This window comes from Ovis aries, chromosome 13, assembly GCF_016772045.2.
Source record: "Ovis aries strain OAR_USU_Benz2616 breed Rambouillet chromosome 13, ARS-UI_Ramb_v3.0, whole genome shotgun sequence".
Classification (NCBI taxonomy): Eukaryota; Metazoa; Chordata; class Mammalia; order Artiodactyla; family Bovidae; genus Ovis; species Ovis aries.
In genome coordinates this window covers 10,497,974-10,524,719 of record NC_056066.1, presented here as the reverse complement: position 1 = coordinate 10,524,719, position 26,746 = coordinate 10,497,974, and the positions used below count along the sequence as shown (strand labels likewise).

General features: G+C 45.4%; 1 protein-coding gene across 3 annotated transcripts in view; it reads right to left on the bottom strand.

Annotated features, from left to right (window-relative positions):
* NINL (ninein like) overlaps positions 1 to 18,168 on the bottom strand; it is a 97,583-nt gene extending 79,415 nt beyond the window's left edge. For all 3 annotated transcript variants that reach the window (XM_042230427.2, XM_027976494.3, XM_042230428.2), the window contains exon 1: positions 17,998 to 18,168. The gene's annotated coding sequence lies outside the window, so the exon portion shown is untranslated. The remainder of the gene's footprint in view (positions 1 to 17,997) is intronic.
* Between the last annotated feature and the right edge of the window lie 8,578 nt (positions 18,169 to 26,746).

Below are 26,746 nucleotides of genomic sequence, written 5' to 3'. Positions count from 1 at the left end.
AGTACAGTCGATAATAATGTAGGGGAATATAGTCAGTAATAAAGTAATACCTTTCATGGTGACAGATGGTAACGAGATTTACGGCGATCATTTTGAAAAGTATAGAAATGTCCAATCACTATGCTGTGCACCGGGAACTAACAGAGTGCTGCAGTCAATTATACTTCAAAAATAAACAAGTTCATAGAAAAAGAGATCGGATTTGTCGTTACTGGAGGTACGCAGAAGGGTGTTGGGAGGGGAACTGGAAGAATCTGGTCAAAGGGTACAAACTTCCAGAGCACCACCCAGCTGGGTCAGGCGGCCGGCCGGGGAGACCTGGCCCTCCCGGTCTCTGCCCCCAGACCCAGATCCAGAAGGAGCCCAGGGGCCAAAACACCCTCTGCGCACCCGCCACAAGCCCACCGGACCCGCGAGCCCGAAACACCGAGGGCCGCCCAGCGAGCCCGGCTCCCGCCGCCCGCCCGCCGGCCCGTGTCCAGGCACGTCCTCCCATCCACGGGCTCGCCGGAGACATGCGCTCCTGCAAGCGATCCAAGCGCTCCAGAAGGGCACGCGCCTGCTGCTAAGAAAGACCCCCTTCTGCCGCCTGCAACTCTCTCATCCAACCAGCCTCCCGTCCCTTCCTCTGCCCCAAGAGACTGTCTCCCCTTCTCCCACCCGCCGAGACCAGAAGAGCCGTGCCGCCGTCTCTAAGCTCCCTGGAGCTGACACCAGCCAACAGTTAGGTCCCAAGAGTAAGCACCAAGAAAGAACAGAGGTGAAGATTCACGGAAACTCCCGGAGAGAGTCTACCTTCTCTTGAGTCTCCTTTTCCTCTCCACTCCTCCCCCGATCCCCGCTCCTTTGCCGGCAAGAGAAATACGCGTTAAATTCACTCATGGTGTGGACTTCAGCTGGCAAACCCAGGCCCTGTTAGCCCTGCAAGAGACGGCAGAAGCGTTTCCAGTTCGTCTCTTCGGAGGATGCCTGTCTCTTCTCCTTACACGCCGGCCGCATCACACTCTCCTCAAAGGATGCTCAGCTGGCCCAGAGGATCAGAGGCATTCAACAAGGGCACAGCTGGGCTCTGGGCATCCGCCCATGTCTCTGGTGGATACCAGAGCCCCTGCCCATGGCTAGGACCAGATCCATGGGGTCCAACGTGTTGCCTGCACTTGCTGTTTCTGAGCAGAGTATGTAAGTTGCTTTCCTAGTTTTTTTCAGAAGGAGAAGACTGCATGGCTTTCCTCTGTGACAGAGGTAAAATATGAGAGAATCAAGGTATTCCAGAAATCCTGAGAATAATTTTCAGATGAAGATACTTTAAGGTTGACTTCACTTTGCAAATTATTCATATGACTGTTTGATGATTTGGAAAACATCAGATTTTCTAGGTTATAGGAGAAAAGGATATTTACTGATTATTTTAAATCCTCTTGTACCATTTAAATGTTTTACCATGTGTATATTTACTTTTATTTAAAACATGATGGAACAGATAAGGGAAGACCACTCCAGTCAGTTGCATGGAAGAGCCTGGTGCATCCAGGATACAAATATCTGTCCCTCAGATCGACTTCATCATTAGTGGCAGAAGCAAGTTCCTGTGTGCACTGTGCCTGTCAACAGATCAAAAATTCAACTGAGATGAAAACAGAAAATTGTTAAGGTCTGATGTTTTAGCTCCTTCTGGTAAACTCCTACCAAAATCATTCAGAAATTCCAACTTGTAGAATTTATTTGATTCTTTTATTTGCAAATCATAGATGTATCATAATTCATACTTCAGAATTCTTCATTCCAGGATTTTAAAGAGCCTTTTCAATGGTTTTACAGGTATTTTGATAACTTCCTTGTGGAGAGATAATAAAAATAATTCTTAATGAAAAAAAATTGAAGCAAAGTTACTGTTACACAGAGATTATACTGCATTCTTTGTGTGTTAGTGCTAATTTCTTCATTTGAACACTGTTTTCCAAGAGCCACAATTTAAACCAGAAAATTGAGGGGATGTATTTTTGTCTCCAATGGAGTAGAGTGTGAGCTGATAAAATCCTTGCCCTTCTTTTGTAACTGAAAGCAGTGTAAGAGGCTTCCAGGGAAATAGGAAGTACCACCAGAAGACTTTTGATATCGTGTGTGATGAAAATGATTAGTGAGGGTGGATATTGATAATGATGCAGTCAGCCAACTGAATTCAAACTAAATGGAAGGACCAAGTTCTGTTGTTTGATACATTTTAACCCTTTGGAAAAACCTTTTCGTGTTCTACATCAACTCATTTTTATGTAAACACTGGAATAAACCTTATCTATGAATACATTTTTTTTAAAGGTACAAACTTCCAGTTGTAAGGTAAATAAGTACTAGGGATATAATCTACAACACAGTAAATACAATTAATAAACACTGTTTTATGTTATATATGAAAATTTGTTAAGACAGTAAATCTCAACAGTTCTAATAAGGAAAAATACTATTTTTCTTTTTTTTTCATTTTGCATCTATATGAAATGATAAGTGTTCACTAAACCTACTGTGGTAACCATTTCAAGATGTATGTAAGTCAAATCATTCTGTAGACCTTAAACTTATATATGGGCTTCCCTGGTGGCTCAGAGGTTAAAGTGTCTGCCTCCAATGCGGGAGACCCAGGTTCGATCCCTGGGTCGGGAAGATCCCTTGGAGAAGGAAATGGTAACCCACTCCAGTATTCTTGCCTGGAGAATCCCATGGACAGAGAAGCCTGGTAGGCTTCAGTCCATGGGGTCACAAAGAGTCAGACACAACTGAGCGACTTCACCTTCACCTTTAAACTTATATAGTGTTGTATGTCAATTATATCTCAAAAAAACTGGAAGAAAAAATGAAATAGAAAAAAAAAAAGGAACACTGAGCAACATTCAAGTAATCCAGGAAAGGAAAAAAAATAGAAATAAAAATATAGAGGATAGTTATATGTCAACTATACCTCAATAAACACACACAGGGGACAAACAGAAAACAAATAATAAAATGATAGACTTATACCCAAATATATTAATGGTTACATTAAACGTAAATGGTCTAAATGCACAGACTAAAAGAGAGGGACTATCAGATCCAAATACATGCTCTCTTCAGGAAATCAACTTCATGTTTTAGTAGAAGGATGGGTAAAACAAGCCATACAAACAATATTTCTTTATGTAGAGTGACTATATTAACACCAGAAGAAGCAGACTTTGGAGGAAGGAAATTACCAGAGATAAAGAGGGGCATTAAATGATTTCAAAATGTCCACTCACCAAGGAGATATAATAAGCCTAAATGTAGATATACCTAAGGGGTATGTCAAGGCTGTATATTACTACTCTGCTTATTTAACTTATATGCAAAGTATATTATGCGAAACGCCGGGCTAGATGAAGTACAAGCTGCAATCAAGATTACCAGGAGAAATATAAATAACCTCAGATATGCAGATGATACCACCCTTATGGCAGAAAGTAAAGAAGAACTAAAGAGCCTCTTGATGAAATTGAAAGAGGAGAGTGAAAAAGTTGGATTAAAACTCAACATTCAAAAAACTAAGATCATGGCATCCAGTCCCATCACTTCATGGCAAATAGATGGGGTAACCACGGAAACAGTGAGAGACTTTATTTTCTTGGGCTCCAAAATCCCTGCAGATGGTGACTGCAGCCATGAAATTAAAAGACGCTTGCTCCTTGGAAGAAAAGCTATGACCAACCTAGACAACATATTAAAAAGCAGAGACATTACTTTACCAACAGAGGTCTGTCTAGTCAAAGCTATTATTTTTCCAGTGGTCATGTATGGATGTGAGAGTTGGAGCATAAAGAAGGCTGAGTGCCAAAGAATTGATACTCTGTGGTGTTGATGTTGATAACTGATATACTGTGGTGTTGGAGAAGACTCTTGAGAGTCCCTTGGACTACAAGGAGATCTAGCCAGTCCATCCATAAAGGAAATCAGTCCTGAATATTTATTGGAAGGACTGATGCTGAAGTTGAAGCTCCAATACTTTGGCCACCTGATGCGAAGAACTGACTCATCAGAAAAGACCCTGATACTGGCAAAGACTGAAGGCAGGAAGAGAATTGGACAACAGCGGATGAGATGGTTGGATGGCACCACTGACCCAATGGACATAAGTTTTAGCAGCCTCCAGGAGTTGGTGATGGACAAGGAAGTCTGGTGTGCTGCAGTCCATGGAGTCACAAAGAGTTGGATACGACTGGGCGACTGAACTGAACTGAGATATACCTAAAAATCGGAGAAGGCAATGGCACCCCACTCCAGTACTCTTGCCTGGAAAATCCATGGACAGAGCAGCCTGGTAGGCTGCAGTCCATGGGGTCACTAACAGTTGGACACGACTGAGCGACTTCACTTTCACTTTTCTCTTTCATGCATTGGAGAAGGAAATGGCAACCCACTCCAGTATTCTTACCTGGAGAATCCCAGGGACAGCGGAGCCTGGTGGGCTGCCGTCTATGGGGTCACACAGAGTCAGACACAACTGAAGTGACTTAGCAGCATACCTAAAAATAGTCCAACCAAAAACACAAAGCAAAAATGGACAGAACAACTCCTTTTTCAGTTTCACAGCTTTCCTGGGGCAGAATCCTCCGAAAGCCAGTAACTGGTAGAACCACATAAACAGCAGTTGACAAATGCTGGAGGCTAGAGGTGGCGAGATGAAACTTAAAACTCCTGAACTAGGGGGAGGGAAAGGGGATGACACACTTATATGAGTTTTATTTCCAGGACCCCATGGGGTCTTCATGATAAAGACTGGAGAAAAAAAAGAATTAGACTTTCACTATTTGGACAGGGAAGAGAAGAAAACTAACAGTTTAGAAATGTACCCAGAGAAAAGTAACTGTTTTCAAAAACATCCATACCAAAGGGTGTTTCTTCCCTCAGAATAAACTATTTTATCAGACAGAGCCTTATCAGACATGGGGGAAGGGCAAAGAGCAACTTGACAACTGGAACCTCTTCTAGCCTTCCTGTCTTACAACTGGGATGGGAAAAAAAAAAAAAAAAAAGGATGGGTGGGAGCTAAGAAACTTCTGAAGGGCACAGCCCAGGACCTCATGACCACAGAAACAGTCTGACTCATAGGAACGCCTCCCTCACCCAGCACCTCTGCACCACATGCACGGGGCTCTGGTAGAAAAGCCAGGCATTATTCCACGGGCGCTGCCAGACACAGGCTCCGTTTCAGATAGAGTTTCTGGGAAAACCCAGAGACAACAGGGAGACAACAGAAGACACCTGAAGCCTCTGACATCCACCACAAGCCCAGCTTTCCACACAAAGTTACAAGTCAAACTAAGGGCAAGAAAAAGCAGAGCTTGAGGAGGCCTGAGAAAAAGCAGGCATGAGAACTTGGCTCAAATATGGCAAAGATGTTGCAATTATTAGACTGAGAGTTTAACTATGATTAACATGCTAGGGGCTGTAAAGGGAAAAAAGTGGAAAACCTACCAAAAAACCGATGGGTAATATAAGCAGGGGCTTCCTCGGAAGCTCAGTGGTAAAGAATCCACCTGCAATGCAGAAGATACAGGTTTGGTCTGGGAAAATCCCATGGACAGAGAAGCCTGGCATGGTACAGTCTCTGGGGTTGCAGAGTCAGACATGACTGAAGCAACTGAGCATGCATGGAATATAAGCAGAGATATGAGAACTCTTATAAAGAACCAAAAATAAATACCAGAAATCAAAAATACAGTAACAAATAAAGAATGCCTTTGATACATTCATCACTAGACTGGACATGGCTGAGGAAAGAATTCAGTAAGCATTAATTTATATCACTAGAAACGTCTCAAACTAAAAAAGAGAAAAACTAAAGGGGAGGGGGAGAAAAAGGAATAGAATATCCAAGAATTGTGAGACAATTACAAAAGGTGTAATATACGCATAATTGAAACATGAGACGATGAAACAAAGAAATGAACAGAAGAAACATCTGAAGTCACAATGGCTGAGAATTTTCCAAAATTAATGGCAGATCCCAGAGGACACATCCAGGAATTTCAGAGAACAACCAATCAGGATATATCATCAAAGGACTACACCTAGGCACATCATATTCAAACTGCAGAAAACCAAAGATAAATCCTTAAGGAAAGCCCAAGGGGGGAAAACCACCTCACTTGTAGAGGAACAAAGTAAAGAATCACATCTGTCTTGTCAGAAACCACGAGCAAGAGAATGAAGTAATACCCCTGAAGTGTTGAATGAATAAACCACCCGCCTATGGTTGTATATCCAAAGAAATTATCCTTCGTAAGTGAAGACGAAATAAAGACTTTCTCAGACAAAAACTGAAGGAATGCATTGCCCAGAGACATGCCTTGCAAAAACTGTTGTTCTTCAGAGAAAAGGAAAATAATATATACTAATAGGTCAGAGATTCAGATCAACATTTAAAAAGGGAAAGCATTAGAGAAAGAATAAATGAAGGTAAAATAAAGCATTTCATTCTTTTTTCTTTCCTTTTTTTGTTTTTGGCAATGCCTCATGGCTTGTGGGATCCTCACTCCCGGACCAGGGACTGAATCCACACCCTCGGCAGTGAGAACACAGAGCCCTAACCCCCAGTCCACTGGCGAATTCCCTCATGTTTTTTATTATTAACTGATTCAATATATAACTACTCGAAATAAAAACAGCAACAAGGTGCTGGTGATCATAGCTTATGAATGAGTGAAATGAACAACTGCAATGTTATAAGGAACACGAAGGAGGAACTGAGAACACTCTGTTAAGACGTACCTGCACTATCTGTAAAGTGAAACAGAGTTATTTGAAAATGGACATAGATTAGTTGCAAATGCATATTGCAAACTCCAGGCCAACCATAATTTTTTTTTTCAAAAGAATTGATATGCTAAGAGAAGAGAGAAAATGAAATCATATAAAATGCTCATTAGAGTCAGAGAAGACAGGAAAAGAGTGGAGTATATTTTAAAAAAGTAACAAATAAGTGCAATGAATGGAAGGTTCCTTTACAAACAGAGTAGATATTAATCCAACTATATCAATAATCACCTTCAATGTGAATGGTCTAAATACACCAATCAAGAGAGTCTGTTAGAATGGATTAAAAAAATATGACCCAACTATATGCAGTCTACAAGAAACGCATTTTATTTTCATGAAAAAAATTAATTGCAGCATGCAGGATTTCGTTCCATGACCAGGGATGATACCCTGGCCCCCTGCATTGGGAGTTCCGAGTGTTAAATGCTGGTCTACCCAGGAGGTCCCCCTAGGGGGTTATATTACAGGGCCGAAGGCAGAAGTTTTAAAAAAAATGACCTCTCTCTCCCTTTAAAACAAAAAAAAAACAAACAAAAAGAAACTGCTTACACAAAAACTGACCCACATGTGTATGCATATATACGGTTCCAAGAGTTTTAACAGGTACAGATTTGTAATAACTGTCACCACAATGAGAACACAGAAGAGTTCCATCACCAAAAACACGTGCTGACCTCAAACGGTCCTAACACTGCCCATGTTTGCTGATCCCACAGTCTTGCCTTTTCCAGAATGTCATATAAATGGACCCTTACAGCACGTGGCCTTCCTGAACTGACTCTCTTTCAGCATCGGCGCGGCTGCACGGATGGTTGTCGTTTCACGGAGGGCAGTGTTCCAGGTGAGGGTTGCCACAGTGGGTCCAGTCATTCACCTGATGGACGATGTTAGGATTGTCTTTCTAAAGACAATATTTTTGATCTTTCTAAAGAGGCCCCCATGCTGCAACTAAAACTAGGTGCAGCCAAAAAAAAAAAAAAACTCCATCCTTTGATTCCAATTAAAAAAAAAAATCCTGGAAGCAAGGGAACACCAAGATCTGGTACCATCTTAGAATGGAAAAAAACAGAAGAAATACATATTGAATTTCAATACATTATCCTGCTGCAGGTTTACAAATGCTAAGGCATATATAGCTAGTTTGATCAAACAAAGTCACTTCAGCTCACTTCGGAGGGTCTGTCATTGACTTCCCAAGGAGTCTCAGGCTTCCTCCCACCTGAGCAACAAAGACGTGGAATGTGAAGCTGCAATCCCCTTTTGTCCCACATGCAGCCTGTACACAGCTTCTGAAGCACTGGAACGTGACAAGCCCCAGTAAACGGAGGTGGGGGGGTCGCCTCCTCCCGGACGCCACTGTGGAGGAAAGATGTGGGTGCAGATACGTTTCCAGAAACAAATGAGTAACCTACATTTCTCTGTCTGAAGTAAGCGGCGAGAGCACGCTGCAACCAGCAGCGAGGAAGGCAGAGCAGACCCAAGGGTGCAGGTCCTGGGACGCTTGTCGTTACAGAAATGTTATCACTGGTCACAGAACCGGCTAGTTTGATCAGCGTTTGATTCTCTACCGAAGCTAGAAATTCCAGAAGAGACTTCACATAAACCCTTTTGTTTCATTTCCAAAATGCCTGAGATCCCAGTGTTGAAGTGAGTGGTATTAGTGTGACGGCTCCTTGCTCACAGTTAGCCCAAGAACAGACCAGAAGGTCGGCACAAAGCACCTCTGCTGCTGCCTGCAGGGTTCCACACCTGCCAGAGCAATGTCCTCAGGATACCCAGGAAGACAGGCTGATTCCGACAGGCATGAGCTTGCTTTTCTTTATCAAATAAGTAAACACTTAACAGACACAATCTTGCTAATGTCAGCTTAAAAAATAGTCACAACCTAAAAGTTGAGAGTTACGGTGGGAATTTTTTGGTGGGAATTCTTAGGACTTCAAGCCTAAAGTAATCTCAAGTAACCCTGGGGGAGTTGGGGGAGGATGTCAGGTTATATAGGTTTGCAACAAAGCACAAGTAGTCTGAACATCAAAAGTTATTTTTGTGAATTAAAGAAAACCAGATTATCTCGAGGAATTTAGCACTTTTTTACATATGGGAAGATGCAAGAGTCTGGGCCCACTAAAATCATTTCTCTCACACGCATCTCAGCTATCTGGGGTCAGTATCCTACGTTTTTTCACATGCTGAGTTTCCTCAGTGCTCACCGTAGGGAGTGGTGCAACCTCACGGCTGCCTTATTGCAGGCACTGTTCTTCCCGGGTGCCCTCAGAGTTCAGAAATTCGCATTTGGAGGGCTGGAGTTGCTGATGGCTGTGACAGCCTTGTTTACTGATATGGCAGGAAATACTCCATCTTTCACTAACTACTAAAGAAACAACTGAAAGAACTCAAGCAACAGGTTTCCACCCAGAGTGCAAGTGAGCTGGCTCCACCTCCCTGGCCCGGGCAGAGGTGGGGAGGAGAGGGCTGACACTCCCACCCACCTCCCAGGGAGAGGCCACTGAGGAGAGACCCCACTGCACACCCATCCCACCAGCCACAGAAAGGAACAGTGGCAGGACTGGAAGAAAAACCAAGGGGTGTGCTTTCAAATCCAAAGAGAAAGACAAGAGGAAGCATAAAATTTTCCACAGAATGCTATGTGAAGGTTCCTAACTGCTCAGGAAAAAACTAGAAGCCCAACCAGAGGGAACACCTCAGCACACCAGGTGTAGTATTATTATTATTATTTTTTTTTTTTTTTGGCCGCACAGCCCGGCAGGAAGGATCTTAGTTCCTCAACCAGGCAGGGACGGCACCCATGTCCCCTGCATTGGAAGCAGAGTCTTAACCACTGGACCGCCAGGGAAGTCACCAGGTGTATGCTTTCAACAGCAGTGAAAACGGACAGACTTGTAAACTGCATCAGCGCACAAACCTCATCTTTAAAAAAAAACAAAAACAAAAAACAACTACAGAAACTATCAGAACAAAGCAGAACTCCAGCACACTTTTCGACTCCACATGCTGCTTTCCTCCACAGCAGAGGCAATGAGGACAGAGCCTGCAGGGTGAGGAGAGCATCCCGGTGAATATATTCTTTCCTTAAAGTTAATCTGTGTTTATCAGTTTTTGAAATGTTTGCATATTTTGCCATTCTGAGCAGTTTCTCTTTGTAGGATAACTTTTGCAATTTATTTTTATTTCAGTCACGTGACCTTAAAGGTTGAGAGAGAAAAAGTAAAATGGGCTCCAGGAGATTTTCTTAAAGCCCTGCTCCCAGGAGTGCAGGCACTGGAGTCTACCTTCTGTGGACAGTCAGAGACACAGGGGAGATGTCTCGACCTTTGACACCTCCACAGGATGTTCGCTCTTGCTAAATAAACTTTTGATAATACAAAACTAGTATTTCTTGAGCACTCATCTTTTAATGGGCACATTCCTAAAACTGAGGAATTTAGCCTTGTGAGGGAGGTGCTATTATCATCCATATATATATATGTATATATGTTATCATCCTTATATTAAAAGCAAGGAAACCGAGGCATAGAGAGGTTAGGTAATTTGCTCAAAGTCACAGAGTTGGTAAGTGAACACATACTGAGGTCTAACTACACAGACCAACCTTTACATCCTGCCGTATGCCTACTGATAGCATATAAACCCACAAAGCAGTTTTAAATACCAAAAAAAAAAAAAAGTTTTTCCATGAATAAGTTCAGGAATCTGAAATCCAGAATATATGAGAAAACATCCTTCTAGCTCTAAACCAAATGAAGAATGTCCTAATGTTACACAAGAATTTTATATTAGGAAACCTAATTATAAGGAAAGAACATTAACTTGGATAGTCCCCCAAATTAAAAGCATTACTTTAACCAAATACTCTGTGTCCCAGTCCATTTCTATTCATCTGTTAAGAAACTTTCCCTTTGCCAGAACCTTTCTCATTTTGTGTTGGCAATAAAGAACACAAGAGAATAAAATAACAAAGACTACAAAATCTATTTAGAAAACCCTAGGAACAATTTGCCCCTGCTCAGTGTTCCAACTTTCTTATCTTAAATTCCAGCCAAGCCCCAGCCTAAAGGCAAATCACACAAAATTGCTGATCTTCTTTGTTCTCTAAGTGTTAGTCGCTCAGTCATGCCCGACTCTTTGCGACCCCATGGACTGCAGCTCACCAGGCTCCTCTGTCCATGAGATTTTCCAGGCAATGATACTGGAGTGGGTTGACATTTCCTTCTCCAGGGGATCTTCCCAACCCAGGGATTGAACCCAGTTTTCCTGCACTGCAGGCACATTCTTTACCGGCTGAGCTACAGGGGAGCCCTCTTTGTTCTCTACATGTATTTAAAAGTCCGCAGAATTCAGCAAAACTCAGAAACCCTGGGTTTCTCCTTCTGAAGAATGAGCCTGCTGTGAAGGTCACCGTCAACACCAACAACTCAGTGGCTCAGCAGCAGACTCAGAGATGCCAAGAAGTGGGCTTCCCTGGTGGCTCAGCAGTAAAGAGTCCACTAGCAACATGGGTTCCATCCCTGACTGGGGAAGATCCCATGTGCGGAAGAACAACTAAGCCCGCCCGCATACCGGAACTACTGAAGCCTGCACGCCCTAGAGCCCGTGCACAGGAGAAGTCACCGCAATGAGAAGCCTGCACACTGCAACTAGAGAAAAGGCCTCACAGCAACAAAGACCCAGCACAGCCAGAAACAAGCAAATAAAGAAAATTATTGTACAAAAAATGCCAAGAAGTAATCACCCAAAATGCAGACAAAACACAGCAGTGAAGAAACCAGGCCATGGGGAAATCACCGTATTTTGCTATTGCAGTTGCTTGAAGTCCGTGCCAAACAAAATAGTAAAGTGTTACCATCCTGAGCTGATGCAGTTTCCTAAATCAAACGGTGCTAAAAAGATTCAGATGGAGCCACTCCCAAGTCTGACACATGAGCGGTTCAAGACTAGTGAGAAAATACGATGCCACGCGAGGTCCAGTGACGCTGACCAGTGGCCCCGGGTGGAGAGGACCCTGGGAGCACCAGGCATGGCCAGCTCCATAAAACGGGCCTGCTCCTGGTGGCGCCTGCCAGCATCCGGTGTAAAACCAGCACCCCCCTGACTCACCCAGGAGCCGGACTCCGCACGGGGAAGAAGCCTGGGAGGAAGGGCTGGCAGTCAGGGCTGCCCATACCCCTGCCCTCACTGACACGGGAGCTCAGAGCAGGTCTGCTTCATGGGCGCTCACTTTGAATGATGCTATAAAAGTCTTCCTAAAATGCTCTCCTGTTTTAAGTCACGGGATTTCAGAGTTTTATGGTTACTGAACTTGCTTGTCCATTATCTTGATAGACTTGGGGAAAATATCCTCATTTGACAAATGGGGAAACAAGGCACAGATATTTGGAGCCCAAAGACAAAACCTAGGCAGTCTAAAAGCAGCCTGTGTCCCAGGTGAGACAGGGATGCACCCACAACCCAGCTCTGTAAGCACTGACGGGTCCCTGCGCTCCTCTCAGGGGTCCATTTTGAGCCAACTCTGGCTAAAAGTCAGGTTCCACTCTGAGACAGAAACCCAGAGGAAGAGCAGTTTGGGGGTAGAGGTGAACACAGAAATCCAGCCTGGAATGTGTTGAGTTTGAAATACCTAGCAGGCACAGAAGTGGAAATAAGCAAAGGCAGCTAGATATCTGGCCTTAGGCAAAGACAATAGCTGAGTAAAACTTCCTGTGAGCAAAACTGGACACACAAAGCTACTCGAAGCACCATCTTCTTTTCCCCACCTCTTCAAACAACACAGCCAGGGAAAACACCTTACTGTCTGAGTTGCCAGGGAAGCCCAGAGAGAATACCACATTTCATCAAACCCAAGGTGCCTCTGATGCTAAGACAAAGGACAAAGAAAGGGAGACTGTCAAAACTTGACACAATGCATTCTAAGACAGCGTTGATCCTAAGACGCACCCGCAACGACTTCCCTAGTGGTCCAGTGGATTAGAATCTGCTGCCAATGCAGGGGACGCATATTCAGTCCCTGAGCTGGGAAGATCTGACATGCCACAGAGCAACTAAGCCCCTGTGCCACAACCACCGAGCCCAAGGGCTGCAATCACTGCAGCCTGTGAGCAGAGAGCGTGTGCTCCACGGCAGGAGCAGCCACTGCAGCGAGACGCCCCTGCACCACAATGAAGAGCAGGCCTCATGCACCTCAGCTAGAGAAAGCAGGTGTGCAGCAACGGAGACCCAGCACAACAACAATTAAAAAAAAAAAAAAATTTAACCCAAATTCAGAGAAGTGAGAAGATGAAAAAAATGCATCTTAGAAAAGATAAAATATTGTAAGCTTTTATCAGTGGCAGATTTTTACATTGCTGTGAATCCAGGGCAGACATTTGTTTTTGTAACTTTTTATTCTGATGTACTTTCAAATGCATAGAGAAGTTGCAAGAACAGTGCAAAGAATTCGCCAACACTCTTTGCCTACCTAACTTCACCAATGACTTGCTTTCACTTTGCCCCACTGATCAGACATCCACATCATCATTTTCTCCCCTCCCCCTTTCCCCATGAAGTTTTAGACTATGTGCTGTCTTTTTCCCTAAATATAGAGTTGGCTAGAAAGTTCGTTCAGGCTTTTCACAAGATGTAACAGAAAAATGAACTTTTTGGTCAACCGTCTACTTCCATATGTATTTACAAACACAAGGACATGGTCACAGGACTGTTATCAGACTCAGGAAATGTGATATTGCTAGCATACTATTGGCCCATCCACCTTCACACTCAAATTTTGCCCACTGACCCAATAATGTCCTTTACAGCTACCCTCCCCCGAATCCGGTCCACAGTTAAGCACTGTATATAGTTCTCAGATCCCTTAGCACTCTTTCAACTGGAATAGTTCCTCAGTCTTTCTTTGTGTTTCTTGACTCTGAAAGTTTAAGAGTACAGAGGCCAGGGCTTCCCTGGTGGTTCAGTGGTAAAGAATCCGCCTGCCAATGCAGGAGACACAGGTTCGATCCCTGATCCAGGAAGATCGCACATGCTGCGGAGGAACGAAGCCCATGAGCCACAAACCGAGCCTGCGCTCTCCAGCCCGCATGCCGCTGAAGCTCGCAGGCCCTCGAGCCCGGGCTCTGCAGAGAAGGACACAACCTGGCCTGGGGTATTGCTGCGGTAACCTGAATCTCATGTGGGAGACAAACTATATTTGAGTCACAGTCTACAGAGTAACTGGCCTCTGGCCTCTTTTCTGGGTATGCTGGGTCTTCGGTTGCTGCTTGGGCCTGCACGCCGCAACCAGAGTGCAGCCTCCGCTTGCCCCAACTAGAGAAAAGCCCCAGCAGCTGTTATCACGGGGTCAGCGTCCCCGGCAGTGTGCACCATCAGGAGGTTATCTGGGACTGTAACTTTGATCAGTCACTTAGTTAAGGGGCATCCACAACAGAGCAGTCAACGCCTTATTTTGTGTGTTCACAAAATAAGAATTTAAAATGTACCAAGAACTGCTTAATAAGTCACACTGCTGCATGTAACTACCAGCTATGTTTTTACTTTATTGCCACAGAGCAGGACCAACAAAGTCTGATGAATTATGTAGAACCTTGGGAACGACCTGTTAAGAGTGCGACCAGGAGCGAGCACAGGTCTTTGATGCAGTCAGTGGCCCAGTCCAGGGGCAAACTCGCCCTGTCCCTTTCTTCATCTAGGTCCTCAGACAGCAGTGGCTTTCTCAGGAGCTGAACCACAGAACCAGCCACCTAGGCCCAGGGGGCTCAGTGGTGGCTGCAGTCAGCAACTCCTGGCTTCTGTCCATGGAATTCTCCAGGCCAGAACACTGGAGTGAGCAGTGGTTCCCTTCTCCAGGGGATCCTCCCAACCTAGCAATCAAACCCAGGCCTCCAGCATTGCAGGCAGATTCTTCACCAGATGATCCACCAAGGAAACCCCGGTGCCCTGAAACTGAACTCCAGATCTGTGAGCGTTTCATTACATGATGTGATGCTGGCTCTTAAATTCACGCCATCTGTGACCCTGAGAGCAACCCCACCTCCCGGTGTGAACCACACTCCTACACTCCAGCTCTTCTGTTACCATTGTTAGTTGTTATTGTTACTTCCAAGGACAGGCACATCTAGGAGGCCCACAGAATGCAAGGCCAGTTTATTAAGCCATCTACACTCTTGTTCACAGATGGAACTTGGTTGACAGTTCCTCTCTTGTCCCGCACTTAGGATGACTAGATAGATGACATTAGTCACAGCTTCATGGGGTTTTTTTTGGTTTTCAGTCACCAACACTGAAAAACCCTCATTTTCTTTCTAATGTAAAGAAACAACGTTGTCACTGAGGCAACGAAGTACTGGTCTTCGAGATGGGAACCACAGTACAGCCAGCTCAGCAGACTGCTGTGAGCACCAGCCAAAGGAATTTACCCGAAGCACTGAGAAGAGAGCCTGGCCCACAGTGAGTGCTTAGCCACAGTTTAAACAGAAATCACCAAGAGAATCGGCTCCATTTCTGACAGGAGCTCAGCGCGGCATGGGGCCCAGCTACCAGGGACACACCACCTGTGCAGTGAGCCACACGAGCCCGCCCAAAGCCTGCACCTCAGCCCCCAAGTCTAAGGAAGGGCCATCCAGAGTTGAGAAAGAAAAGTGCAACTATCAGAGCAGACGCAAACTCCAACTTCCACCAAGAAACTAAAAATACAGAATGCCCAAAACAACCCCTTGGTCCCATGGTTCACAAACCAAACGATGCTGACAGGTAGAATCCCTTGGTGGAGAGGTCTCACCCGGGGGCTCAAGGTCACCTCGGGGATAGGTAAAGGAATACCTTCTGCTACCACCACCCGCCAAATAGCTCCAGGTAGACTCTGGCCTTCTGCTTGTGATTAACCAAATTGCTGGCCTTGAGCCTGAATTCCTAATTCATACTTGGAGAAGGAAATGGCATCCCACTCCAGTATTCTTGCCTGGAAAATCCCATGGACAGAAGAGCCTGGTAGGCTACAGTCCATGGGGTCACAAAGAGTCGGACATGACTGAGCAACTTCACTTCACTTCACTTGAAGCCAAGGACTAAGCTAAGTTCAAACCTAAAGTCCAGTTACAGTTACTGCCACTCAACTTTTTAGGGAATGACTACGGAATCAGACGGGAAAGTGGCCTGGGCACTGGTAACACTCTTCCAAGTTGGAGGGCACTATTCCTTCAGTCAGAAGGAATGCCACGCATCTGACTCCACCTCTGAAACTTCTACTTCAAGGCACGCCAGACACTGTTTTTGCCTCCTTCTTCTAGACCTATCTTGAGTCAGACAAGAAGAGAGATGTTCAGCAACTGCCTATTTGTGGCAAGATCCAAAGCTAAGTGTCCAACGTAGAAAGAACATGGACAGAGGGATCTATCACATGCCCCAGACACCACATGGGCCATCTTCAAAAAAAAAGAAACCATCCAGTAACCAGCACCTAAAGCCAATCACCATAAAAGGGCAGGATCTGAACGCCCTGAATACTCACAGTTAGAACTCTGCAACTCCTCTGTGACTCTATTTCCCACCACCAGATGTTCGTAAGAACTCAAGACACAGAATCAAACTATAGTGAGTTCCCCACATATGAACGAGCTCCATTCCAAGAAAATGTCCTTAAAGCCAATTTGTTCTTAAGTCCAACAAAGTTAGTACTAGTACCTAACTAACAAAATAGGCTATATAGTACTGTACTATAGTTGGTTTATAACACTTTTCACACAAATGAAACAAACACAAAAAAATAAAGAAAACATTTTTAATCTTACAGTACAGTACCTTGAAAAACTACAGTACAACAGCTAGCACAGGGGGGCAAGAGTTACTGACTAAACAGGCAAGAAGAGTTACTGACTAAAGGAGGTGGGAGATGGTAGAGCTGAAGGATCATCAGCAACGGATGGAGGACAACCTGCAATTTCACTCCTACCTGATGGGGATGGGATGCACATTTGCATCTCTGAAAGTTCACAACTTGAAGGGTCATATGTAAAGGTACTACTGTAACACTAAAGGATGAATCCCCCAGCATGTTGTGCACAAAGACACAGCCCATCCACCTCCGAGAAGCCCTGCAAACCGCAATGTCTGGGGTAAACATGAGCTAGAGAAAAACAGCTATCCATCAAAGTTTATATAAACTCAACTGAACAGAATTCTCTGGTGGCCCTGTGGTTAGGACTCCAGGAAGGTGGCATAGGTTGGATCCTTGGTCAGGGGACCTCAAATCCCACAAGCGGAGTGGGCAAAAACAAAAGGTAATTTTCTTAAAAGAGAAGGTAATTGCTATTTTACCATTCTGCAAAAACGATTATCTTTTTTTTTTTTTTTTTATTGAACCTGAACTATAATCTCAGCAGCAGCCCCTCAAGAGCAGCTTACCGTCGCTCCGTCCTATTGACAGTGCTGGCGGTGGGACCGCGAGCATCACTCGACTCTCCAGCCTGGACTATCACAAGACCACCGGCTCCCAGTTCTTGCCTCCAACCCCCCCTCCCTTGCACCACCACCCCCGGGAACGTTCCACAGCTCGGCCTAAGTCTCCAGGAGCAGAAAGGAACCAAGCGACCTTCCTCACTTCCATCTTGTGCAAATACACAGCTCAACAGGGAGTTTCCAGTTATCAGTACGATTTATGGGATCCGCGACTGAGAGCACCGGCGGGAGGAAAGCCGCGCTTCTGCAAAAACTACTCACAGCATACAAAACTCATAACAGACTTTTCCGCCCCAGAGCGTGAGTCCTTATTTCTAACAATTTTTCCAAGTGCAAACTCGTAATACAGCAAAGGAAGCAGGTAGGAAGCAGAGCTTCTGCACAGTGAGGTGATCTTAGAGCTCATCCCGAGCAGTAACTGGACGCCAGCCGCCGCCTAGAGGACCGGCCCGGCCGCCTCGGGACCCAGCAGATCGCCCGCCGGCCACCTGAGCCAAGGTCCCGGAGCGCCAACCCAGACGCGACCCGCGAGAGGGCCTGGCTCTACCGAAGCCGCCCCGCGCCCCAGGGTCTCGAGGGAAGCGAGTTCCCTCCGGACTGACCCAGGGGCCCCCAGGCCTGGGGGCAGAGTGAGGCGCGGGGCCCCGGCCCGCGGTCCCAGCGCCCGCCACTGTACGCCCCCGGGTGCGCGATTACCTCCCGCGCTCGGCTCACCTGGTCTGTGGCGTTTCGGGTCCCGCCCGCGCGGGGACAGGCCAAGGGCGCGGGCGTGCGCTCCGCTCCTACCCGCGTCTCGCCGCCGCTCTTTGTGTCTGGAGGCCCCGAGCCGCTCTCCTCCCCGCCTGCGAGCGCTGAGGCTGCTCCAGGCGCGGGGCACCGAGGGCCGAGCCCTGGGCGGGACCAGGGAGGCGGAGCCTGAGCCGGGGGCGGGCCCCAACTTAGAGGCGGAGCCGGAGGGTCGCCGTGGGGCGGAGAGGCGGGGCGGAGAGGCGGGACCCACCGCGGCTGGGCAAAGCCAGGGGCGGGGCCCCCCTCAAGGGGGATAGGGGGCGTGGCCCGAGCCGAGTGGGTGGGGTCGGTGGGCGGGCCCGCAATGGGTGGGGCCCCGTCTGGAGTAGGCTGGGTGGGGATCCTAACGGACGAGAGGGCTACGCGCTGCCCCCGGAACATCTTGGGAAACTTTAGAGCCTCAAGGGATGAACCCAGGGGCTGACCTTGCTGATCTCTGTGAGCAATGCACCCCTGTTCTCAGGTCTCAGTCTAGCATCCTCTTTTGGAAGCAAGCCAGGCAACACACCCCAAACCCAAGTTGAGCACCATGCTCGGCTGGGCTGCTCTGAGAGATGCCAGAGCCTTTACCCTGTCTGTGCCTGTGACCTTTCCCAGATGGGGAGGGACCAGCAGAAAATCAGGCCACGCCAAGGCGGTCATGCTGCCAAGACCCTGGTCGATTCCAGTTGATGGAAATTCCCCTAAATTCCCAACGGTGCGTGCTGCCAGAGTGATGACTGTCTTTCCTCTCCTGTTCCTTACCCTCTGCTTACTTGGGTTCTCTCTCACTCACCAGTTGGAGAATAAATCTGATGTCAAATGATGCTAATGGAGATGACAGAATCCCAGCTGAGGTATTTAAAATCTTAAAAGATGATCCTGTTAAAGTGCTGCACTCCATATGTCAGCAAATTTGGAAACATCAGCACTGGCCACAGGACTGGAAAAGGCCAGTTTTCAGTCCAATTCCAAAAAGGGCAATGCTAAAGAATGTTCAAACTAATGTACAATTGCATTCATTTCATAAGCTAGCAAGGTTATGCTCAAAATCCTTCAAGTTTCAGCAGTATATGAACTGAGAACTTTCAAATATGCAAGCTCGGTTTAGAAAAGACAAAGGAACCAGAGATCAAATTGCCAACATTTGCTGGATCATGGAAAAAGCAAGATAATTCCCCCCAAAATCTACTTCTGCATTACTATGTTAAAGCCTTTGACTGTGTGGACCACAACAAACTGTGGAAAACTCTTCAAGAGATGGGAATACTAGACCACCTTTCTTGTCTCCTGGGAAACTTGTATGTGGGTCAAGAAGCAACAGAACTGGACATGGAACAATGGACTGGTTCAAAAGTGGGAAAGGAGTAGGTCCAGGGTGTTTAAGGTCACCCTGCTTATTTAACTTATATGCAAAGTACATCATGCAAAAATGCCAGGAGAAATATCAACAACCTCAGATATGCAGATGATACCACTCTAATGGCAGAAAGCAAAGAGCCTCTTGATGAGTGTGAAAGAGGAGTGAAAAAGCTGGCTTGAAAGCTAAGATCATGGCATCCAGTCCCATCACTGAATGGTAAATAGAAGGAAAAAAGTGGAAGCAGTGACAGATTGTATTTTCCTTTGCCCTAATCCCAAAGAAGGGCAGTACCAAAGAATGTTCAAACTACTGCACAATTGCACTCATTTCACATGCTAAAGTAATGTTCAAAATCCTTCAAGTTGGGCTTCAAAAGTGTGTGAACCGAAAACTTTCAACTGTTCAAGCTGGATTTAGAAAAGGCAAAGGAACTAGAGATCAAATTGCCAACATCTGCTGGATCATGGAAAAACCTAGAGAACTCCAGAAAAACATCTACTTCTGCTTCACTGACTATGCTAAAGCCTTTGACTGTGTAGACCACAACAAACTGTGGAAAATTCTTAAAGAGATGGGAATACCAGACCATCTTACCTGCTTCCTGCAAAACCTGTATGCAGCTCAAAAAGCAACAGTTAGAACTGGACATGGAACAGTGGACTGGTTCAAACTTGGGAAAGGAGTATGTCAAAGCTGTATATATAGTGGATATAATTTGAGCAAACTCTGGTAGGACAGAGGAGTCTGGCATGCTGCAGTCCATGGGGTCACAAAGAGTTGGACACGACTTAGTGACTGAATAACAACAAGAACAACATGGGAATCATAGTGCCATATACTGGCTGTTTGTGAACCACCCAGTTGTTAACCTTTGGTTTCCTCATCTGTAAATTAGAAATTTTAAAAATAATCACTGGACAAGCATGTGTGCTAAGTCATATCTGACTCTTTGGGACCCCATGGACTGTATCCCGCCAGACTCCTGTGTCCATGGAATTTTCCAGGCAAGAATACTGGAGTGGATTGTCATTTCCTCCTACAGGGGATTTTCCTGACCCAGGGATTGAACCTGAATCTCTTTTGTCTCCAAATTGGTGGGCAGATTCTTTACCATCGCACCACCTAGGAAGCCCAACAAGCATGTATCATGTTTAAATAAGCTAATCAGTGGCTACTTATCTGAAGGAGGCAGGGAGACCAGGAATCCTCCACCTTGGATATTTAAAAATTAAATGCTAGTCGGAGGCCTTCCCTGGTGATCCAGTGGTTAAGAATCTATCTTACAATGCAGGGGGGCACTGGCTCCATCCCTGGTTAGGGACTTAAGATCCCACAGGCCGTGGAGCCTGCAACTACTGAGCCTACACACTGCAACTGCAGAGAAGCCCTCGAACAGCCTGAGTGCTGCAACGAAGATGCCGCAACTAAGACAAAACACAGCTTAAATAAATAAATAAAAGAATCAGACGTCTTACATATGCAAGTAAATAAATGCCAATGGGTATGTCTTACTGTAACTGAAAGTGGGAGTCTTGCTGCTTGCTGCTCAAAAACCAACAAAGAGGCAAGGTTAGTGGAAAGGAAAGTTGGCTTTATTTCAGAGGCTGGCAACCTATGATGGGGAATGGAGAGCAGATTCCTGTCCAAAAGCTGACTCTCCACATCCATGGGGCTCTCCTATTTTAAATTTTTTTATTTTGAATTAGCATTATATTTATAGAAAACTTGCAAAAATAGTACAGAGAGTTTCCATATACTTCTCACCCAGGTTCCCCTAAAATTAACATCTAATACAATCATGGTTAACAGAACCAGGAATTTAACATCAGTACATTACTATTAACTAAAGGCTGTATTCAAAAAATCAGAAACATTTCCAGCTTATCTTGCTTAGGTGGAAGATGAAGTTGAAACATTACCCAACACTTTAGGGAGAAATGAGGTGTTCTGTTCTCACCATTACTTACTAGTGGAATATTGACTGTAAATGTTTTACAAACTGAGTACTGTTTAAATTTAACCAGAAATTGGGCTCAGTGGTAGATTCCAGTGCTTTCTTTTAGAAAGATATTATCTTACCCACAGTCTGGATTTAGAAGAAAAACTAACCCCAAATTCTACTGGTTAGTTTGTAATCTTGTCCTATGAGAAATACTTCCAGTCTCTCTGTCTCTGCTGCTGCTGCTAAGTCTCTTCAGTCGTGTCCGACTCTGTGCGACCCCATGGACAGCAGCCCACCAGGCTCCTCTGTCCATGGAATTTTCGAGGCAAGAGTACTGGAGTCGGGTGCCATCGCCTTCTCTGCTCTCTGTCTCTAGAGCATGCTTAATGTCTGGAGAGACTAATGATGCAAGGGGCTTCCCAGGTGGTGCTAGTGGTAAAGAACCCACCTGTCAATGCAGGAGACGTAAGAGATGAGGGGTTCAATCCTTGGGTCAGAAAGATCCCCTGAAGGGCATGACAACCCACCCCAGTATTCTCACCTGGAGAAGCCCATGGACAGAGGAGCCTGGCGGGCTACAGTGCATAGGGTCACATATTTGGACACCACTGAAGTGACCTAGCATGCACGCACAATGATGCAAGAGAAAGAACATTCAGGACATGTTGGGTGGGGATCAGCATAACCTTAAGGTATGAGAGGGAGAAACTAGGGCTCTAGAGTTCTGAAGACCACTCACGACATAAGATGCGCCTGATCAGGTTACACCCAAAGCCCGCACCTCCCAATGTTTCTCCTCCAATCTACGCGCTGTGACAAATGACAAACATCCCATAACCATGGATTCCTTTACTGAAGGCTTTGATGGCTCCACATTTACTAGGCAGGGGAATCTCGAGTCACAAACCCTAGTCCAGGGTTGTTCAGACATCCCAGCGCACCCTTCCAACTTCTATCTTTTGCCTCATGAAGCCCTGGCTCCAGCAAAGCCATGTACTGGCTGCCTCTTGAGAGTGCCCTTGGCACTCCTGCCTTCGTGTTTTTGACATGCAGGGCTTCTATCTGCTTGAGTCGATCCATTCATCAAGGTTGCACTCCAGCCTGATCACTTTGGAGAAGACACCCTTAGGACTGTCTGTCCAAGTTATCCAGTAATAGTCCTCTTCTGCTTTGTGCCAATCATTCTGGTATCCTGATCTGTTATTTACGTCACTATCTGAAGTTCCACTGCTAAGTCCTTGTTGTTTGAGTCCCACCAAGATTATAGCTATAGCTATAGCTATATATATAATGTATTTTATATATATGTTGGCCGCTCCAAGCAGCTAATAGGATCTTAGTTCCACAATCAAGGATAGAACCTGTGCCCCTTGCAGTGGAAGCAGAGAGGCCTAACCAGGGATTTCCAGGAATTCTGAACCCCACCTAGATTATAAACTCCTGCAGTCAGACATAGTAATTTTCGCCTTTACATCCTGCAAGACACATTAGCAGAAAGCCTGGTAAGTGAGGGAGGGGGATTCCTTGTTTTGTTGGATTCTCATGTTGACGCTATGTTTCTGGCGACTGTCTCAGTACTGAGTGGGGAAAAGCGAAGTTTTTCTCTGTGAAGAGATATCCTAGTTTTTCTTTGATAACCTTTCATGAAATTGCTATCTATGAATTCCAATGTCTTTAAGACAGTTGAGAATGTCCAGCAAAACTTCAAACGGCTGTGCTTTGGCAAACGGCCACAAAATACTGCATTTGTCTTTATAGTGTTAACGCACAGATTTTTCACAGTCAGTTTTCAACTTAAAACAACAGCAATCAGATGACTTAACAGAGTACTTTATCCTTTAATCCTTTTAAAGGATTTATCCTGTTAAAGGAAAAAGCTGCCATATTCAGGTTCTCTTTCACTGGGAGTCATGGCTAAGTGCTGACCTCAGCACGTTTGGAAAACATATTCATTTGTGGATATTGTTGCTTCATTACACTTTGATGAGCCTGGATAACATATGTAGCAATGTCACGAACCTAAGAACTAAAGAAAGAACTAAAGAAGCTTATTAACTCAGCTTGATTATACCGTGGAAGTGACAAAGAGATTCAAGAGATGAGATCTGATGGACAGAGTGTCTAAAGAACTATGGACGGAGGTTCGTGACATTGTACAAACCGTCCCCCCAAAAAAGAAATGAAAAAAAAGCAAAATGGTTCTCTGAGGAGGCCTTACAAATAGCTGAGAAAAGAAGAGCAGCAAAAGGCACAGAATAAAAGGAAAGATATATCCATCTGAATGCAGAGTTCCAAAGAATATCAAGGAGGGATAAGAAAGCCTTCCAAAATAATCAATGCAAAGAAATAGAGGAAAACAATACAATGGGAAAGACTAGAAATCTCTTCAAGAAAATTAGAGATACCAAGAGAACATTTCATGCAAAGATGGGCACATAAAGGATAGAAATGGTATGGACCTAACAGAAGCAGAAGATATTAAAAAGAGGTGGCAAGAATACACAGAACTATACAAAAAAGATCTTCACGACCCAGATAACCACAATGGTGTGATCACTCACCTAGAGCCAGACATCCTGGAATGTGAGTCAAGTGAGCCTTTGGAGGCATCACTACAAGCAAAGGTAGTGGAGGTTATGAAATTCCAGCTGAGCTGTTTCAAATCCTAAAAGATGATGCTGTTTAAGTGCTAAACTCAATATGCCAGCAAATTTAGAAAAGTCAGCAGTGGCCACAGGACTGGACAAGGTCAGTTTTCACTCCAATCCCAAAGAAGGACAATGCCAAAGAATGCTTGAACTACCACACAATTGCACTCATCTCACATACTAGCAAAGTGATGCTCAAAGTTCTCCAAGCTAGGTTTCAACAGTACCTGAACTGAAAACTCAGATGTTCAAGCTATACATAGAAAAGGCAGAGAACCAGAGATCAAATTGCCAACATCCACTGGATCATGGAAAAGCAAGAGAATTCCAGAAAAACATCAACTTCTGCTTCATTGACTATGCTAAAGCCTTTGACTGTGTGCACCGCAACAAACTGTGGGAAATTCTCAGAGACAGGAATACCAGACCACCTGACCTGCCTCCTGAGAAATCTGTATGCAGGTCAAGAAGCAACAGTTAGAACTGGACATGGAACAATGGACTGGTTCAAAATTAGAAAGGAGTATGTCAAGGCTGTACATTGTCATCCTGCTTATTTAACTTACATGCAGAGTACATCATGCGAAATGCCAGATTGGATGAAGCTGGAATCAAGACTGCCGGGAGAAATATCAATAACCTCAGATATGCAGGTGACACCACCCTTATGGCAGAAACTAAAGAAGAACTAAAGAGCCTCTTGATGAAAGGGTAAGAGGAGAGTGAAAAAGTTGGGTTAAAACTCAACATTCAGAAAACTAAGATCATGGCATCCAGTCCCATCACTTCATGGCAAATAGATAGGGACAGTGGAAACAGTGGCAGACTTTATTTTGGGGGGGCTCCAAAATCACTGCAGATGGTGACTGCAGCCATGAAATTAAAAGATGCTTGCTCCTTGGAAGAAAAGTTATGACCAACCTAGATCGCATATTCAAAAGCAGAGACATTACTTAGTCAACAAAGGTCCATCTAGTCAAGGCTATGGTTTTTCCAGTGGTCATGTATGGATGTGAAGGTTGGACTATAAAGAAAGCTTAGCACTGAAGAATTGATGTTTTTGAACTGTGGTGTTGGAGAAGACTCTCAAGAATCCCTTGGACTGCAAGGCTATGGTTTTTCCAGTGGTCATGTATGGATATGAGGGTTGGACTATAAAGAAAGTTTAGCGCTGAAGAATTGATGTTTTTGAACTGTGGTGTTGGAGAAGACTCTCGAGAATCCCTTGGACTGCAAGGAGATCCAACCAGTCCATCATAAAGGAAATCAGTCCTGAATATTCACTGGAAGGACTGATGCTGAAGCTAAAACTTTAATACTTTAGCTACCTGATTCAAAGAACTGACTCATTTGAAAAGACCCTGATGCTGAGAAAGATTGAGGGCAGGAGGAGAAGGGGACAACAGAGAAGGAGATGGCTGGATGGCATCACCGACTTGATGGACATGAGTCTGAGCAAGCTGCGGAAGTTGGTGATGGACAGGGAAGCCTGGTGTGCTATGGTCCATGCTGTCCTAAAGAGTCGGACATGACTGAGTGACTGAACTGAACTAAACTGATTGTCTCACAATTCTAAGAGGCTGGAAGTCCAAGATCAAGGTGTTGGTAGGATTGGTGGGACCTGCGGCCTCTCTCCTTAGCTTGCAGAAGGATGTGCTCCCCTCCACCCCCATGGTGTCCTCATGTGCCCTTTCCTCTGAGGGCATGCATGCTTGGTGTGTCTTCTTATAAAGATACCAGTCCTAGTGGATTAAGGGTCCACCCTTATGGCCTCATTTAACCTGAATCATCTCTTTAAAGACCCTGTCTCCTAATAGTCACATTAGGGGTCAGGACTTCACCATATGAAATCTGGGCCAGGGAGGGGGGACACAGTTCAGTGCAGACACCTCTCCTCATCTGTGGGTCCCTTCCTTCTCTTCTCTCACTACAGATCCACTTTCTCTTTTTCTGTGGTTTTAACTCATTTGCCCTTTTAAGTGTTCTCTCAGGAGAGTGGAATGTGCTGAGTTCACAGTCCTTGGACCCGTGGTTTCACCTCAGGCCTGTTTTGCTTGGCTCGATGACCAGGACCCTTCCTGTTGGTGAGTCCCTCCCACACTGGACTTGTTACAGTCCTCACCCTCTCTGTGCCCTCACGACCCGGCCCCCTTGGCTCCTCCTTAGGAGGTCTGCCCCCCCTGGGAATTCATGAGTGGAACCCCCAAACTAGACCCTCTCAGTCCCAAACTGTAAGACCTGCACAGTGAGGCTTCCTTGGTCCCACCAGGCAGAGAAGTTCAGAGAAGTCAAGGGCGGGAGCCCCTCAAAGAAGCTGTGGGAGTTCAGAGACAATGCCTGACAGACGGACAACCGCACCCTGGCCCACATCTTAAAGTAGATTCCCAGCCTCTGTCTCCGTCTCTCAGCCAAGCCTGTTTTAACCTGGTCAGAGAATCACCTCTTTCTCACGTCGTTTTTATTCAGTCACCACATACACACACTTAACAGTAGTACTGCACACACATACACACACACACACACACACCCCACGCATTAGTCATACTCCACACCATCAAAACACCCCACTGCACACAATCCCACTAAACAGACGTCCCACCAAGCACATGCATACCCAGTGCTCACATCGACACGCAGTCCCTCTCCTCACAAACTGCACAACACACACCCCACCACTCACACGATTCCACTGCATGCACCCCACCATTCACACACGCCCCACTAATGAGCACTCCACTACAT